This window comes from Melanerpes formicivorus, unplaced genomic scaffold, assembly GCF_026170545.1.
Source record: "Melanerpes formicivorus ecotype bairdi unplaced genomic scaffold, bMelFor1.0.p_v2 SCAF_27, whole genome shotgun sequence".
Lineage (NCBI taxonomy): Eukaryota > Metazoa > Chordata > Aves > Piciformes > Picidae > Melanerpes > Melanerpes formicivorus.
In genome coordinates, this window is record NW_027142379.1 from 400,185 (window position 1) to 418,597 (window position 18,413).

At 49.9% G+C, this 18,413-nt stretch overlaps 1 protein-coding gene across 5 annotated transcripts in view; it reads left to right on the forward strand.

Moving 5' to 3' along the window:
• Positions 1–18,413, forward strand: part of SHROOM3 (shroom family member 3) — a 130,291-nt gene that overhangs the window by 31,756 nt on the left and 80,122 nt on the right. The window contains exon 1 of one of the 5 annotated variants that reach the window (XM_068153781.1): positions 9,156–9,317. The exons of 3 other annotated variants lie outside the window; for them this stretch is intronic. The gene's annotated coding sequence lies outside the window, so the exon portion shown is untranslated. Of the gene's footprint in view, positions 1–9,155; positions 9,318–18,413 lie in introns of those variants that run through there. One more of the 5 variants, XM_068153783.1, reaches the window with a different exon arrangement.

Consider the following 18,413-nt stretch of genomic DNA (forward strand, 5'->3'; position numbering starts at 1 on the left):
TCTGCCTGGGGTATGTGGTTTTGGTTCTTTCCAAAGCACACTCAAGGCCAGCATGTTTTTGAAGGTTTGATTGATTGCTTTTCAAAAGAAAATCTCAGGAGCTCTCCACAGAAGTGTGACGTTAGAGCACCTTACGAGGTCTGCAGGCAGGCTGATGCAATGGTGTCTGAGTCCCTTGCAAGGTCATCTGCAAAGCTCAGTGCTGATGCCTCGGTGCCAGTCTTCATCAGTCTGTTACTGATCAGTTTAACAGGGGAAAAAGGAGTGGGAATGGTTTCAATGAAGGGAATGTGGTGGAAAAAATCAGAGAAAATTCAGTATGAAAGACTAACATTCATAGAGGTGAGGAAAACTGCCTCTCACAAGAATACTTCATATCAACAAATATGGCTATAAACAAGTAACCAGTACCAAAGGACCACAGCCTTTCACTCCTGTCCAGACAGGAGGAGGTGGTGGAGTCACCATCACTGGAAGTGTTTAAGAAGAGCCTGTATGAGGCACTTGGTGCCATGGTTTAGTTGATTAGATGGTGTTGGGTCATAGGTTGGACTCCATGATCTCAAAGTTCTTTTCCAACCTGGTTAATTCTGTATTCTGTATTCTGACATCCTGCTGACATCAGGAACTTGCAGCAGGAGAGGCATGTAAGGTTATGAATTTAAATGCTTCCTGCCTCCTTGCTCATGGACTCACAGCAGGGCAGAGAATGAGCAAATGAACTCTGGTGTTCAGTAAATTCTGTGCCTATTCCATAGGAGCTCCATATCTCCCATGTCTGGGAGATCAGTGTGACATGGTTTGTCACAGATGCTCTCTAGCTGCATTTTGTGTCTCCCCTTCTCATCTCAGTGTCAGTTTTGAAGTGTTTAGCTTTCTCTGCTCCTTAAACAAGGCTGCTCATGTCTAACCTGTCTAAAGGGCTGCTCCTTTCTTAGTTCCTATTCCTTAGCCAGGCCCTTTCTTAGTTCCTATTCCTCACTGCCTCCCTCTGCCTGTTTTGCCCATTGGATTGCAGGACAATAGACTCAGGCATGTATGTGTTTGTTCATTCCTGCAGCCCTCGGTTCTGTAACTGCTGTGCTATGAGGAAGCTGGCTGATACTTCACACTTCGTTGTGCTGGAGCCAGAGTAAGGCAGAGAAAGAGCTGCTCTGCATGGCAGGGAATTACAAAGCCTTATTGAGTGTACCTTAGGTACACTTTCCACCTAAACTGAGTGACAATTTCCTGCCTCACAAACCCTGCTGCCAGTGTCTCTCGTGTGCTTGCCATCAGCAAGGTAGATTTAGCTTGGTGGTCTGTTCTGCTCTTTCTTTATGTCATCTGATTCTTAAGGAATTGTCCAACAAAATCACCTGGTTTTGCTTCCCCACTTTTTATCAGAGGTCCTTTCAGGACGCTGTCCTCTGCTGTCCCAGGAGCAAGCACTTTCATTTCAGTCTGATGTATTTCATACCTGAGCAATCATGCAACAGCACAGCGCTGTGTGAGCGCTCAGCTGCCCCAGGTAACCAGGCTGAGAGAGGAAAGCAGACTTTAAGGTCACCACTGGGCAGTGAGAAGAGTATTGTGCTCCAGGGAAGGACAGGCAAGTGTCACTCTGCTGGGGACAGCCTTGGGGAGTGAGCCAAGAAGCTTGGTCCTCAGGAGAGAGATCTCCACAAGCCTTTCCCATGATCGTTTTCAGAATGTCACTGCTGGTGACAAATGTCTCTCACTGTGGGTATGAGCAGAACCAGTTCCATCAAGCCTGAGGAAGCCAGAGGCTGATGCTGATCTTTTTGCTCAGGGTGTGCCACTTTGGGAACAGTTGGTGTGAATCATGGTGAGAAATTTGAGACCAGTTGGTTTCATTTTGTGGCAGTGGGCTTGCCCACCATCCTCTGCAAAGTGCCTTAGGTACCTTTTGATACTCAGTTGATCTTTGACCAGCTGGAGGAGGCTGGAAGATAGAGCTGCAAGCTGTGTGAATAAGGCTGAGTTGTGGAACACAGGTTATTTTTTTCCTACTTGTCTTTCATTGATACTTCCTCTCCAGCTCTAGAGGCATCTTATCAATGCTCATCAATACTGAAAGGGTGGTAGAAGGCTGGGACCAGGTTTTTTATCAGTGATGCCCAGTGACAGGACAAGAGGAAATGGGCACAAATTTGAACATAAGAAGTTCCATCTAAATATGAACAGGAACTTCTTTAAGGGTGCTGGAGCCCTGGAGCAGGCTGCCCAGAGAGGTAGTGGAGTCTCCATTCCTGGAGACTTTCAAAACCTGCCTGCATGCCATCCTGTGCAACCCTCTCTAAGTCAGCCTCTTCTGGCAAGTGGTTTGGACTTAGTATCATAGTAGTATCATAGTATCAGTCAGGGTTGGAAGGGACCACAAGGATCATCTAGTTCCAACCCCCCTGCCATGGGCAGGGACACCCCACACTAGATCAGCCTGGCCAGAGCCTCATCCAGCCTGGGTTTAAACACCTCCTCAACCACCTCCCTGGACAACCCATTCCAGGGTTTCACCACTCTCATGGTGAAGAACCTCCTCCTCACATCCAGCCTGAATCTCCCCACCTCCAGCTTCATCCCATTCCCCCTAGTCCTATCACTACCTGAGATCCTGAGCAGTCCCTCCCCAGCCGTCTTGCAGGCCCCCTTCAGATACTGGAAGGCCACAATTAGGTCACTTCTCTTCTCCAGACTAAATAGCCCCAACTCCTTCAGTCTGTCCTCATAGGAGAGGTGCTCCAGCCCTCTGATCATCCTTGTGGCCCTTCTCTGGACACCTTCCAGCACCTCCATATCCCTCTTGTACTAGGGGCTCCAGAACTGGAGGCAGTACTCCAGGTGGGGTCTCACCAGAGCTGAGCAGAGGGGGAGGATCACCTCCCTCGCCCTGCTGGCCACACTTCTCCTGATGCAGCTCAGGATCTCACTGGCTTGATGATCTCCAGAGGTCCCTTCCTATCACGCTGTGATGCTGTGATCTAAGCAGAGTTGAGTGTCTAAAGCAGAGCTCTGAGGACAGAGCCAGGCCTGTTGAGTGCTATCAGTTGCATCTAATTGTGCTGCGCGTGCTTGCATCAGCGGAAGATAAGGCTCCGAACATGGGCACTGCCTCCTCTGCTTCACAACAGCGACCACAGTGGCCTCGAGCAGTTGCCAAAAATAGCCTTTTGCACAGGTCAGTAAGCAGGAATGGCTGTCAGAGCCTCACACTGTTTACACAGTTTTACATTCAACGTGTTGGTAACAGCAGCAATTAGATCACTGAGGCATGGTGGCAAACGTCCTGCTCCGCGCCTGTTGGGCTGAAGGGAGCCCTGGGCTCGGGGACAACAACTCTCAGCCGCCCTTTCTAACACAAACATTGTTGGAACTAAGGCCTCCTACAAGCCATTGCTTAGAGCTGCTGTGGCATTCACTGTTGCCTGGTGCAGGGAGGGCAGAGGTGGAGACATGAAGTCATTCTGGTTGAGCCCACAGCACGTTGTGAAGTGAGCTTGCCACGGGCGGTTGGGTTCCGTGCTGCTGGCGGGTGGAAAGCAGCTCCACTCACTTGGATGGAATTCAGATGAGGTACCTCAGGTCAGAATTTGGGCCTTTAATTAAACTCTTGGATCCAGAGTCAGTCTTGGTTAATGAATGCAAAGCTCTATTAAAATTTGCTAGTGGAGCAGCAAGTAAAACAATTCTGTGGAGGATTTCCAGTGTTTTAGGCCCTTACCCTGCGCAGGCTGACCTGCAGGGGTCCTGCAGAGCTCTTCTGGGCTGTCATTTTTAGGGTTCAGGCCAGCACATAGCTTCTGGCTTGGGATGTGAGGGGCTTAGATGGTAACACTTGGATTTGCAGAGCCAGGGAGATGGTGTGAAGCAGGAATCTCCAAAGGGCTGTGACCTGCAGCAAGACTGCATGCTTCCAAGGTGTGCAACATGTTCTTAGCTTCTATCAGATCATACAGGGATGAGCAAGCCTGCTCAAGTAGTATTGATGTGTTATATACAATGTTATATCAGAGATCATGGACTCAGAGAATTGTTTCAGTTGGGAAAGCCCTCTAAGGTCATCCAGTCCAACTGTCAACCTAACACCACCATAGCCACACATTCCTTGAACACCTCCAGAGATGGGGACTTCACCACCTCCCTGGGCAGCTTCTTCCAACCCCTGACCACTCTTGCAGCAAAGAATTTTTTCATCATGTCCAACCTAAGCCTCCCCTGGCACAATTTCAGGCCAGTTCCTCTCCTTCTATCACCTGATACTAGGGAGAACAGACTAAACCCCACGTCATTGCAACCTCCTTTCAGGGTGTTGTAGAGATCAAAGAGGTTTCCCCTTAGCCTCCTCTTCTCCAGGCTGAATAACCCCAGTTCCCTCAGCCACTTCTTATAAGCCTTGTCATCCAAAACCTTCACCAACTTAAGGCTCAAGGCAAAGCAGCTTGGTCCTTCTGAGACCACCACTGTAAAAGCCATCCCTCTGCCTTGTTCTTCTCTAAAGCCACCCATGAGTGAATCCTCTGCTCATACAAATCAGCAGGAGCTTGGAGGTGGGGAGATTCAGGCTAGATGTGAGGAGGAAGTTCTTCCCCATGAGAGTGGTGAAGCCCTGGAATGGGTTGTCCAGGGAGGTGGTTGAGGCCCCAGCCCTGGAGGTGTTTAAGACCAGACTGGATGAGGCTCTGGCCAGCCTGATCTAGTGTGGGGTGTCCCTGCCCATGGCAGGGGGGTTGAACTAGCTGATCCTTGTGGTCCCTTCCAACCCTGACTGATACTACGATACTATACTATGATCTAATGGTTTGGGCTCGGTGTTAGCCACTCCAGTACATGGCTGCTGCTGCTCCTCACACCTGTCCCAGAGTGTGCCTTTGCCCAGTTCTCATCCTCTGTTTTACATAGGGGGAAGGACATCTGACTGTCATCTCTCTCTGTGGTGAGACAGAAGCAAAGAGGTAAAGACACAGCAAGGATCAGTATTCCAGGCAGTTGGGTTTCTGTTTCCAGGGTTAGTGCTTGGTGGTTGGTGTCTGCCTCCAGCTTAGCAGTGCCTGCAATTCTTCTCCATCTCAAAGAGCCTTAGGCTAAAAATACAGGGCAGATAAAGGGGGAGTGGGGATAGAAAACATGATCCTCATTTTCCTGTTGTGCTCCAAACTGTACAAAAAGAAAGGATTAAGCTTATCCCTGGCCACAACCATAATCTGCGTGTTCGTTTTCATGCTCCCCTACAGATTCCCTCTGGCACTCAAGTTAGGCAGCTTATTCTCTTGGCACACCCCTGTCCCCAGGCCCCCTTGTCTGCACCATGAGACCTGGGGAAGATGCTGGGAGAAGCAGCCTACAGCCCCTCAGAGGGAAGCTGGCTGAGAATTCACCCAGGGATATGTACCCCCTGGAAACACCAACACTCTGCCCCTAAGTGCCAGGAGCCATCTCATGCTCAGGCAGTCACTGCACTGCAAGCTGGTGGGGCTGGGAGGACACTGGACATGTGGGTATGTTACTTCTGCTCTTATCCTCCCCCTGAGATCTCTGCTTCCAGGTGCTGTCAGGGAGAAGGTGCTGGGCTCCATGGGTCTGCACTCTGCTGTAGCATAGAATCATAGAATGGTTTGGGTTGAGAGGGGCTGTGGGCAGGGACACCTCCACTAGACCAGGCTGCATGGCCAGTGCTGTGTTTTCAGACAGACCTGGTTCTAATCAACTCATTTAAAGACCTCTGTGGCAAGATCAGGAATTAAATCCAGATTTCCTGAAAGCTTATACCTATGAGGCTTTGAGCAACCTGGTCTAGTGGAAGATGTCCCTGCCTGTGGCAGGAGGTTTGGAACTGGACGATCTTTAAGGTCCCTTCCAACCCAACCCATTCTATGAATCTGTGATTCTATGCCTTAGCTACAAAGTTGTTCTCTTGGCAGCAAATTGCTACAGCTAAGGCTTTAAAAGAAAAAAGGGGGGGAGGAAAGTCTTCCAGTCTAGCTGATAAATGAGCCCATTGCTGTGAGGAAGTGTGGGAGGAAGATGTTAGTGCTCCTGACACCTGAGGCTCAGAGCCCATGGAAATTGGTGGAAAGGTTCCCACAGCCTCCCAAAGGCTTTGGCTCAGCCCCTCGCTGAGCAGAGCTTTCCCTCATTGACCAGGAGAAAATGGACTGTTCCTAGAGAGAGGGGAAGCTGCTGGCATTCTTACAAGAAGGCAAGTGCCAGCACAGTTCTTCAAAGACCTCAGTGGCCTAATCCTTCCCTCTTCTGACACTAATGTAATTTTGTGTTGGACTTGACAGCGTGCCAAAAATTGGCATCGAATAAATCCAAGTTTTGTGAATGAAATTAATGAGGAGAGGCATTGGCTCCCACCCTGCTCTGCAGCATGTTTCCAGACAGCTGCTGTTATGGTTTTGTTCAGTGGTGATGACTGAGGTAAAGGGAAAAAGGAAGGTCTGGTGCTCGTGGAACTCAGGACTGACAGCTTGAGAGCCTGAAGCTGGCACAAACACTGGTAGGGGGTTAGCAGGGTGGTCTGACTGATGTGCAGACGTGATGGTGGTGGTGAGCTCCTCCACAGCTTCCCACTGTGCCCTTGGTCTTGGAATCACAGAATAATTTTGGTTGGAAGTGACCTTTCAGATCATCAAGGCCAATATTAACTCAGCTCTGCCAGGTCACCACTAAACTATGTCCCTCAGCACCACATCTTCATGTGTTTTAGGACCCTGCAGGGATGGTATGCCTCCTTGTTTCTCAGCTCCCTAGCAGCTCTGCCATGTGAGATCTTGAGACAGGGAGAGGGTCTTTAAAGTGCATCTTTTAACACATTCAAAAAAACCAGGAGCCTTCAGTTGGATTCTTAACACCAGGAGATCTAGAAAGGTCAGACCAGATGATCCTTGGGGTCCCTTCCAGCATGGCATTCTGTGATGGAAATGGTTGCCACCAGCTCAAGTCCACCTGGGTCTTCAGCCACTGTTTGTACAGTGGTTCCAATGTCTGTCCAGCCTGTTCCCAGGTAAGTAAAGGCTTTAAACTGGGCTCTGCATTGGATCAGACTGGCAAGTCTTTAACTATCTCATGCATCAGTGTTCCCCTTAGCAGAGTTTTCTGTGCTTCATCAAAATGTTTGCAGCTCCTCTCTCATTAGAAAGGGTCAATGCAAGGCAGGGGCAGACAGCTGAGAGGTGAACAGAATTTAATGCTGAAATCACTGGCACCAGCTTTCCTGTCTAGGATTTAATTAGCTACAGCTCAGGACTGCCAGGCTCCTAGGAAACTTCCCACAGTGAGTGGGAAATGGGAAGAAGATCCAGACACAATATCTGACAACAAGGTTTAGGCCACTGATGGGGACAGTGGGAAAATGCCTGGGGACAAGAAGAAGCCAGGCACCATTTTGTGTTATCCTGGATGGGACATTAAAGCCTGACCCCTCACCTGAAGCTGCACCAGGACCACAGCCACTTCTAGCCACTGCCACTCTGCATTAGCTGCTCCTTTCAGCAAGTGCATTCGGATTAGTTGGCCTTCTTCAGGCAATGTTCAGGCTGGGGTTTGATTTGTCAGAGACTGACACTGGAAAAGCTGGGAAATCTCTGCCAGCACCACACAAAGTGGGCTTTAGGGTGTGAATCTCCTCCTTTTGGAATTTCCTGAGGATTAGGCTGGAGCTGGATGAGATCAGATCACGATAGGGTGGAAACTGGAACAAACAGGCAAGTGTTCTGTCCCTGCTCGGTGCCTCGCTCCTCGCTCGGTGGCTCTGTCTCAGCTGACCTCTAGTCAATCGGGCAAATACCTGGAGCTCTGCGAGCTTCTGGTTACCTCTCCAGGTGCAGGGGCTGCAGGGTGGCAGCTTCACAGGGCAGCTGCCAGGAAACAACTGGGAAGAGCTGGGTTTCCTCATTTTCCCTGAGAGAAGCTGTGCTTGCATAGCTTTAATTTCAAGAGCTGACCAGAACTTTTGACTTCTGAGGGGTTGGTTAGTTGTGTGGCACTGAGAGGTGCATTAGGTGAAGTGTTCATAGTGCTCAGCTACACTAAGTTACCCAGCAACATGAAACAATGGCTCAGCATTTCTTCCATGCTTTTATTATCACAGAATCAGAGAAGTGTTTTGCTTGGAAAAGACCTCTGAGATCATTGAGTCCAGCCATCAACCTAACACCACCATGGCCACTAAACCATGTCCCTAAGTGCCATGGCCACACATTTCTTGAGCATCTCCAGGGATGAGGACTCTGCCCCCTCCTTGGGCAGCCTGTTCCAATCCCTGACTGCTCTTGCAGCATGGAAATGTTTCCTAGTCTCCAACCTCAACCTCACAATTTCTTCTTCTTCTATCACCTGATGCTAGGCAGAAGAGACCAACCCCCACCTCACTCCATACTCCTTTCAGGGAGTTGCAGAGAGCAATGATGCCTCCCTTTAGCCCCCTCTTCATTAAATATATGCTACCTGTCCCAAATTAACATGCTTTTGTTAACTGAATATAAATGTTTCCTGTTGGGCCAAATGAAACACACAATTTTGCTCCCATTTCACCCTGACCTTTCCCCCTATGAAAACACACAGCAGCCACAACTTCAGCCACACTTCCTGCACTTCAATGTCCCCTTTACTTCAGGAGTTTGAAAGCTTCATCTCCTTCAATGCAGGTAACTTCCTGATGCCCCACAGGCAGGAGAGCTGTGCCTCATGGAGGTGGTCGAGTTACCAACCCTGGATGTGTTTAAAGCTCATTTAGAGGTGGTGCTTGGGGCTATGCTGCAGGGGTGAACTCTGTAGGGTAGGGCTATCGGCTGGACTTGATGATCTTGAAGGTCTTTTCCAACCGGGAAGTTTCTGTGGTTCTGTGACACGTGAGTGGTGAATGCTGGCCAGAGCTCATTGCTGGCTGGCCAGGAGCGCTGCTTTCCCCAGCTCGGCTCCGTTGCTCCTCTCCCCGCGAAAGCTGAGCGGGACCAGCCGGCAGCCGGCGGGGAGCCCGGCCGCAGTTGCCGGGCACTCTCACTCCGCATTTCCCCGTTCCTCACGCTCCCTGCTCCTGTCTGTCAGGCCTGCTGACGACTGCTTGGTAGGAGGGCAGTAATCTGAGCTGCCTCTGCTGAGCGAACCTCCAGCTTTTGACTGCGGGATTAGTGCTGAGGTGCCTCAGCGCGCAGCACCTGTATCTGCAACTTATCTCTCGCCGTGCTACTGCTCCTCCTCTGCCTTCCGGAGAGGTGCTGCTGCTCTCCCGTCCCAGGACCGTGCCCACCAAATGGCAGGCTGCTTCTGCTGCGGGGATGGGAATACCTGAGACTGGTGGGCTGGTGTCTCTGAAGGTAAGCAGCCTCTCAACAGCTACAGCTCTGCAAGCCGGCCACGGCTTTGTGCTGCGGAGGCAGCTGGACCTCACAGCAGGGCTTTGGGAGAGGGAGGACAGGAGTCTTGAGGGCATTATTGGTCCTAAATGTCATGACAGTCATAAACTTCAGAGCACATAGGTGTCTGGGTGTGCCACGGGGGCCTTTTGAGCTTCTGCTCTGAGTGAGCTCACAGCAAATGGGGAGCCGGGGAGCCAGTGCTGTGCCACTGCTCAGATTCTGTCATGCTGGAGGTGTGGAGTGGTGTAAGGAAATCTGTTGGGCTTTAAGCTGGAAAAGCACCAGAAGCTCACAGAGGAGATGTAAGGAAATCTGTTGGGGTTTAGGATTTAGGCTAGAAAAGCACCAAAAGCTCACAGAGGAGATGTAAGAAAACCTGCGGGGCTCTAGGGCAGGAAAGCTCAAAAATCCTGTAGAGGAGGTGTAAGGAATTCTGTTGGGTTCTAGGCTAGAAAAGTACCAGAGGCTTGCAGGAGGTGAGCTTCAGGAGCCTCCAGAGTGGTACAGCATGTTCAAGGCCATTGTCCCCTTGGTGTCAAAGGGTGCTAGCACTAATGCCATGCATTTGGGAGGCCAAGTCTCCTGGGCAGAGGGTCTGACTCACATACACACCGTGGTGTGTTGGCTGCCTTTTACAGTTTTATGGTCTGGAAGAGTCTCTGCTCTGTCTCTCTCTTTGGCCTTCACCTTTTATAAGCTGAGGGTTGTTTAAAGTGGGGGTCATCCAGACCAGCCCCTGCTGTCACTGTTCAGTACAGATGGGCTAGCCACAGGGTCTGGGATGTTTTCCTGTTTGATTAACGTGGTAACATGGCAGAGAGCAGAAAGGGAATGTGCAAGAGGCTGGCTCCTGAGAGATGGCAATCAGCACAGCTCCAGTATGGGCCTGCACAAGTTTCTATTCACTGGAGACCTGTTGTGTGTTATACAAACCTCTACGCCCTTCTAGATTAGTTGTGAATCATAAAACTAAGTTCAGTGAACTTTGATTATTTCCTGAGATATTAACTCCTTTAGTAAAGCCACTAACTGCCTTTCAACTCTTCACCTACTGCATTGCTGTTAGGATCTCTCTCACTTGAGGTTTGTTTGGAGGGGGTTTGGTGAATATGGGTCAACCTCCCAGCTGGAATAGTTGTGATTCTGTGGGTTCTCTACAGTATGGTGATGCAGTCCCTCTAGGGAAGGTTGGCAGTGTGGGTGACCAGGCTGGATGAGGCTCTGGCCAGCCTGATCTAGTGTGGGGTGTCCCTGCCCATGGCAGGGGGGTTGGAACTAGATGATCCTTGTGGTCCCTTCCAACCCTGACTGATACTATGATACTATGAAAGTAAGTTGAAGTGGTGCCAGTGGAATACTGGGGTCTCTGTTCCCATCACACAATGGTAGGGGTTGGAAGGGACCTCTGGAGAGCAAGTCAAACCTCCCTGCCAAGGCACATTCATCTAGGGCAGGTCACATCCAAGTGAGTTTTGAGTGTCTCCAGAGATGGAGACTCCACCTTCTCTCTGGGCATCCTACCCCAGTGCTCCATCACCCTGAAATTAAAGAAGTTCCTGGTGCCAGTGGAATATTGGAGTCCCTTTCCTTGTCTGTGGGGTCTGGCTGTAGATTATCTAGCTAAGAAAATCAGCTTGAAACAGCCTGTTCTGAAGTACAGATGCAGCCACAACTTGGAAATGCAACACACTGCCCTGCCTAGTATGCTGTCACTATTCCACTCTCCACAGGGCTGGGAGATTTTGACAGTAGGATTAGTTGCAGTGGGGAATTCCCAGTCCCTTTATGTTACCCTCAATGTCCTCCATTTACCTTGCCTGAGCCAGCTCTTTAATATCACATTCAAAGCATCACCTAGCCAGGGAAAAACAGTTCAGGTGCTGTCAGCTTCAGTCCTTGGAGCACCCACTGGCCATCTGAGGAAGACACATGCACAGTGAGCCTGTGTTCCTGCCTGCCTGCTCATTTGCTCACTCATTTGCTTGAGAAGATGTCATCAAGGGCAAAACTTGTCAGCTGTGAGTAGCCTTAGGGACTCCTGAGGCAGTGGAGCTGACAGAAATCCACAGCATGTGAGGAGAGGCTGTTTTACAGCACAGATCTCATCACCCTGAGGCATGGCCTGGTGCCTGCAGGGGTAGGCATGTTCCCAGGCTCCAGAGATCTGAGGGACCTCCTGTCCTTTGCTGGAGGACCCACGTAGAACACCACGAGGCTGCAGGGGGCTCTGCAAAGGATGGCATCAGCTCTCCCTCATTTCCATCTCTCCTGTACTGTAAGTCTCCTGAGCAGGACTGCAGGCAGCATTGCAAACAAAGCATTCAGCTATAAATTGGTGTGGACAATCAGGTATGGGCAAGGGTCCTAATCCACTGCCTGCTTGAGTGATTTGACATCTCCTGTGGTCTTCATATCAGGTTGTAGATGAGCCAGACATAGATTTTTTTTTCCTCTGTTCCTGTGAACAATTTGAGTGATTCAGTGCTGTGTGGTATACAGTGTGAGGAGAGGTGATGTAGACAGAATCTGAGCTTGGAAGAGATGCCTGAGTTAGAGAGGTTTGGTGATCTCCTCCTTCAAGTGAACTGACAAGGAGAAAACCATGGTGGAGTGATGTTACTCTTTGCTCTGCTCCCTTTTATAGTCTGTGTCAGAGAAAGCTTTCTCAAGCCTTCAAAGGGTTAAAGGCAATACCTCACAGAAACCCAAGTGGCTGAAGAAATCCCAGATATTAACAATTACCTCAGTTGCCAAAGCCTGGATATTTTATTCTGCCTTTTCTAAATGACAGCCCGCGGGGACCACTTAACAATGAATCGTAGCAACTTGGCTGTTAGAGGGCAACCCATGTGCTCAGGCACCTCAGGGCTGTGCCAGCATCTCCTTTGTTCAATAAAAGTAACAGCAGGAATTTGATTAAAGACTGATAGAAAAAGGGAGGGAGCAACATAGGAAAGATTAAAGAAAGAAAGAGCCACCTGGAAACTTCATTCCTCCTTTATTTCTAACTTAAGCTCATAAATACCAAATCTAAAGCATTGTGTGGCTGAGAGGGAGGGAAAATTTCCTGCATGCCTGCACAGAAAAGGCTGCACATGCAGCCCACAAACCATCCTGGAGCAAAAGTCACACTCTTCTCTTAGACTTCATGCTTGCTCCTTCTCTGCTTCAGGAGAAAAACGACCCAGAAAAGAACTTTCTCCACCAGTGCTTTGGGAGGGCAACATTCAGGAGGATGAGGCAAGGAGAGTGGAGAAAGACGTTGGCTGAACCTGCCTGGGAGCAGGGAGCACTTTTCCCAGGCTTTCCCTTCCCTGGGAGCAGCCCTGCAGCTCAGCACAATGCCGACAGCCAGCTGCACACGGCCAGCACTGCTTATCCTGGCTGGCCTACAGCATCTGCTGCTTTGTCTCCATCCTTGCTGTAACACCCACACCCCCCAAAAAGGGGAAAAACACCCCGGTGACTCCCGCAGCCAAATGCAAATAAGGCCCAAAGAGCCCTCTTATGTGTGACCGGCGAGCACCAGGCAGGGCACAGTGAGAGTGCTGCCTGCAGAGCCCACACGGCTGTTGTTTGGGTGTGGGAGACCAGAACGGTACCATCAAGCGTGGAACGTGCCTGCAGCAGTGGTGGGGCCTGCCCTTTCCTCAGCCTGCCCGTGCCCTGGGAGCTGGGGAGCCTTTGCTGGGCAGGCTGAGCAAAGGCTCCGGTTCTCAGGCAGGATCATGCAAGGCACAGAGAGGAAGGATGAGACACACACCTCCCCCACACCCCCCCCATCGATGGAGTCTCCTCAGGAGGGTTTTGCACATTAGGGACTGGCACATCTGTCTGATGAGGAAAGGCTGAGAGCCCTGGGGCTGTTTACCCTGGAGAAGAGCAGACTGAGAGGAGATCTTAAGAATGTTTACAAATATCTGACAAGTGGGTGTCAAGGAGAAGGAGCCAGGCTCGTTCCTGTGATAGGACAAGGGGCAATGGACACAAAGTAGAGCACAGGTGGGAACTTCAACATGAGGAGAAACTTCTTTACTGTGAGGGTGCTGGAGCCCTGGAGCAGGCTGCCTAGAGAGGTGGTGGAGCCTCCTTCTTTGGAGACTTTGAAGAAGGAAGGTGCCCAGCCCTGGTTTGGATCAAGGGGTTGTTCTCTCTCTTGCTCTGATTCAGATCACTGTGAGGATGTAGGGACCAGCAGCGTCCAAGACTGAGGCTCCCGTCAACAAACCACTTCCTCCCAGTGATTCAAACCTTTAGAAGAGAAAATGCTGATATTGCCTATCACAGCTCTGCTGGGGAGAGGCATGGGAATGCAGGGATGGAAAGGGGGGAAAATGCATGGAAGGAGAGGGGTGAAAATGTAGGGACAGAGAGGGATGGGAATTCAGGGATAGAGATAGATGGGAATGCAGGGATGGAGAGGGACTCTGGTAGGCAGAGGGCAGGAGGACTAAATGTCAGCCCACTGCTTGCATCCCAGCCCAGCTTGGCACAGACACCTGGAGGAGAGAGGTCGGCAGGGCGTCAAGGGGGCCGAGCCACCCTGCGCCGCAGCCACGGGGCCGGAGGAATGCGGGGAATGCGCAGGGCATGCTTGAGTGGACAGCTTCAGAGCCAGCCCAGGGATGGCTCTCGCTGCCATCTGTTGTGAGCCCCGCGGGCCCATAGCAACGGCGGCTCAGGAATGGGGCTGCTTCTTTTTTGTCTTCATAAAGAAATTCTTCCCTGCCCTCTTCCCGGCTCCTGCAGACGCTCACTCATGAATACACAGGAACGGGGCTGGGATTCCGGCTACAGAGTGATGCTTGCTGCAGGAGAAAAGGGGCTTTTAGAGCCCAGCTTGGATTTGGCTTGGGGAGGCGTTTTCCATTTCTTTCCCTTTTCCTTTTCCCCCTTTTCCTTTTTCCCCTTTTCCTTTTCCCCTTTTCCTTTTTCCCCTTTTCCTTTTCCCCTTTTCCTTTTTCCCCTTTTCCTTTTCCCCTTTTCCTTTTCCCCTTTTCCTTTTTCCCCTTTCTTTTTTCCCCTTTCCTTTTTCCCCTTTCCTTTTTCCCCTTTCCTTTTTCCCCTTTTCCTTTTTCCCCTTTTCCTTTTTCCCCTTTTCCTTTTTCCCCTTTTCCTTTTTCCCCTTTTCCTTTTTCCCCTTTTCCTTTTTCCCCTTTTCCTTTTTCCCCTTTTCCCTTCCCCCCCTTTTCCTCTCACCTTTTCTCTTTCCTCTCCTTTCCTTTTTCCTCTCCTCAGTCAGGGAACTGGCAATCCCAAAGAAATGGCTCAAGGCCAGGTTAGATGAGGACTTGAGCAACCTGGGCTAGTGGGAGGTGTCTCTACCCATGGCAGGGAAGTTGGAACTGGATGATCTTTAAGGTTTCTTCCAACCCATCCTAGGATTCTATGATCACTCAGGCATTTCATGCCATTTGGGAAGAGATGCCATGCAAGAGGAGAGGGAAGGAAAAGCAGCAGACCCCCCTCCCCAGTGCTCAAGGCTGTGTTTGAAGCTGGGCACACAGCTATGGTGGCTTGATCACAGGCAGGGGGAGATCATTTCAGTGAAAGCTGATACAGGGGCATGAGGGGGAAGAAACTCTCCCTGTTCCAGGTATTTATTATCACTTGACAGCTGCCAGTTTGCAGTAGGTGATTTGCCTTCCTGTCAGCCCTCTGAGAACCCAAGGTTGTAGGGAAAGGCAAAAATCCTGCTTTCAAGTGCAGGTATCATTTGACTGTGATAAGAAGGCAGGTAAAATATTTCTTCTGCAGGAGGGCTGTGGAGAACAGGGAAGCAAAGTCTCTCTGGTCCTACTGAGATGGGAAAAACCCAAGTCATTAAAACCTGATACCTACCTGCTTTTAATGAGAGGAAGGTTGTTCAGAGAAATAATCTCAGCCCTATCACCACCAAACCATTTTCAGGAGCCATTAGCCTTTCACCCCCTCATATGCTGTTTCTTTTACTTTTGATCTCACTCAGGGAGAGGGAGTTGCTTCTGCAACAAGAGATTGGGGCTTGAGCTTTAATCAGGAGCTTACTGAGTTATACCCAGGCTCTTACAGCCCTTCTAGGAAATGACCTGCAGAAGAATTTGAGGAGTAAGGCTTACAAAACAAGACTTGAAATCAAGCACTTGGTGTCGTCACTCATGCTTATTCCTTCAGTGAGGCAGAACAGGAGATTTGTTCCATTCTGCAGTGCTCCCTTCATCTTCAGTCTGGAGAAGAAGAGGCTGAGGGGAGACCTCATGGGTCTCTACAGCTCCCTGAAAGGAGGTTGGAGTGAAGGGAGGGTTGGTCACTTCTCCCAGGGAACAAGTAGCAGGACAAGAGGAAACAGACTCAAGTCGCACCAGAGGAGATTTAGGTTGGAGATGAGGATAAAATTTCTTTGCTGCAAGAGTGGCCAGGTATTGGCACAGGCTGCCCAGGGAGGTGGTGGAGTCCCCATCCCTGGAGGGGTTCAGGAAATGGAATATGGCACTTGGGGACATGGTTTAATAGCCATGGTGGTGTTGGGTTGATGGTTGGACTCGGTGATCTTGAAAGTCTTTTCCAACTGAAACAATTCTATGGTTCATCCTCTTCTTCCTCCCTAGAAACATACTTTCAGTAGCTGGGGACCATGGTCTGTTAGTTGCCAGCCTGAACTGCAGGCATGAGGCAGAAGCTCTCCAGAATCCTTAACATCCTTGAACGTTTCCTGTCTCAGCCCCAACGTGTATCATCAGTTGGTCTTTCATGCTGGTTTTTCTTCCCTCCCTCCCCCCCCCCCCCCCCAGTTAGTGTAGTTCAGAATGGGATTTGATTTAATTCCATCCCAGTCTTATTTCAGCAGTTATCCATCTTCAGCACGAGGGAAGTTTCTTTGCTGAAGAGAAAGGAGCGGAGCAGAATGACAGTCGAGATCAAATGCTCGCCGGCTCCTCGCGGCGCTGCTGCGCCCTGATTCTTTGCTTCTCTCTCTTCCTTTTATCTAGGGATAGCAAAAAGAAACAAAAATGCCAGGAATGCCACATCCCATTGGAGCTGTGCTGCCAGCACATTCAGAGCCATCCACAGCAACAGCTGTACTGCCCATATATCCTCAAGCAGAAAATTGGACATCAGCTGGGACAATGCCTGGCCTTGCAGACCTACACAAGGGCCACGGCGCAGGCACGGTGGGAACCGTCCCTCACGTCCCCCCGCTTGGTTTGTGTGCACAAGACTCATGCTCCTGATATTGCTGTAACACAGCACTTTGCATCTAATTTAAGCAATACTGGGGCTTTTGTTTGCCTTACAAGGTCTAACCTAAAGATAAAAGGCCTGGTCCAAGCCTGAGGTTTATGAGGCATCAGCAGACATTCATGTTCACACATCCACGCTCCGCCAGAGGAATTGATGGCCATTACCATGTTCTCTAATGAGCACAAAATGAGACCGTTACATATTCACTTAATTAGTTTGACAGATTTTCATTTAAATATAAAAAGACTTCAAGTCTTCAGAGAACAAAAGGAGGCCTTTGTTTGCAGTGCAGTTTTTTGACTCTGCTTTGCTGGAGCAGGAGGTTGGGGGTGACAACTGCAGGGAGACGAGTCAGTGTGAGTAATTCTCATCTTTTCATTTCATGTTGCCATTTCTTTGCTGCTTTTCCAGTTCCCCTGGAGTACCTTGAAGGGAGCTGTGGGATGTGGCCCTTTAAGTTGCAGCCAGGAAAGCCTCTGAGCGAGACCTTGGCTTTTCCAGAGCATGATGGATGCTCAGAGATTTGGCCAGGGGAAGCTCCAAGGATATTAGAGAGCTGCTGTGAGCCCTGAGTGAACTTTAGTCCTCCAAACCTGTTAGTTCACTCTGTCTCCCTGTTGGTCTGGCTCTTTGGCCTAACTTACCTCCCATAGTGTTGATGTAGGTGACTCCTGCTTTATTAAAGTTGGGAACTGGTATCACAAGCTTGCCTGCAGTTCCATTATGCCCTTTTAACAGCTCCAGAGTACAGCACAAACCTTGATGCACGGCAGACAAGCAATGCTGGGACTTGATCTTTGCAGGAGCTCCTTTCGTTGTGCTCTGGAAGTGAAAATGGTTTCTAAAATGCCTGCTTTTGAAGATTAGAATTACTTTGGTTGGGAGAGACCTCTAAAATCATCCAGTCCAACCATTAGCCCAACACCACCATGGCCACTAAACCATGTTCCCAGGTGCCATGTCCACACATTTCCTGAACACCTCCAGGGATGGGGACTCCACCACCTCCCTGGGCAGCCTCTTCCAATCCCTGACCACTCTTGCAGCAAAGAAACTTTTCCTTATCTCCAACCTAACCCTCTTCTGGCACACTTTTAGGCCATTTCCTCTCATTCTATCACTTGATATCAGGGAGAAGAGACCACCTCACTGGGCAGCCTCTTTTCAGGTAGCTGTAGAGAGCAATGAGCTCTCCCCTCAGCCTCCTCTTCTTCAGACTAAACACCCCCAGTTTCCTCAGCTGCTCCTCACCAGTCCTGTTCTCCAGACCCTTCACCAACTTCATCATCATGAGGTGACTTGATAGACCCATGAATGTGTCCAGCATGTCCAACCCCAAACTCTTTGGATTATGGCAATTTGAATTGCTTGAGTTTTACACTACCCATCTCAGTTCTGCATGGAGAACCACAGGTTAGTGCCCTAAAACCCTCATTTGGTTCACAAGATGCCACCTGTGGGGCCACTCACCTTTATGTAACCAGCCTGTACCCTTATCAGAGCTGACTAAGTTTGTTCCTGCACAGGGCTTTGATGATGCAAGCCAGCACAGCTCCTTTATTTACATGTGGAAATGCCTCTTGAATGATGCTGAAGAATGTATGGACACTTTCAGATACCCTGTGACATTTTAAAGAGGAGTTTTTGTACTAGAAGGTCTTGTGAGGGGAGACCTCATTGCTCTGTACAGCAGAAGGTTGTGGAGAGGCTGGTGCTGGTCTCTTCTCACAGGTAATTAGTGATAGAACAAGAGGGAGAAGCCTCAAGCTGTGGCTGGGTAGGTTTAGCCTGGACAGTAGGAAAAATGTTTTCTTGGAGAGTGGTCAGGCACTG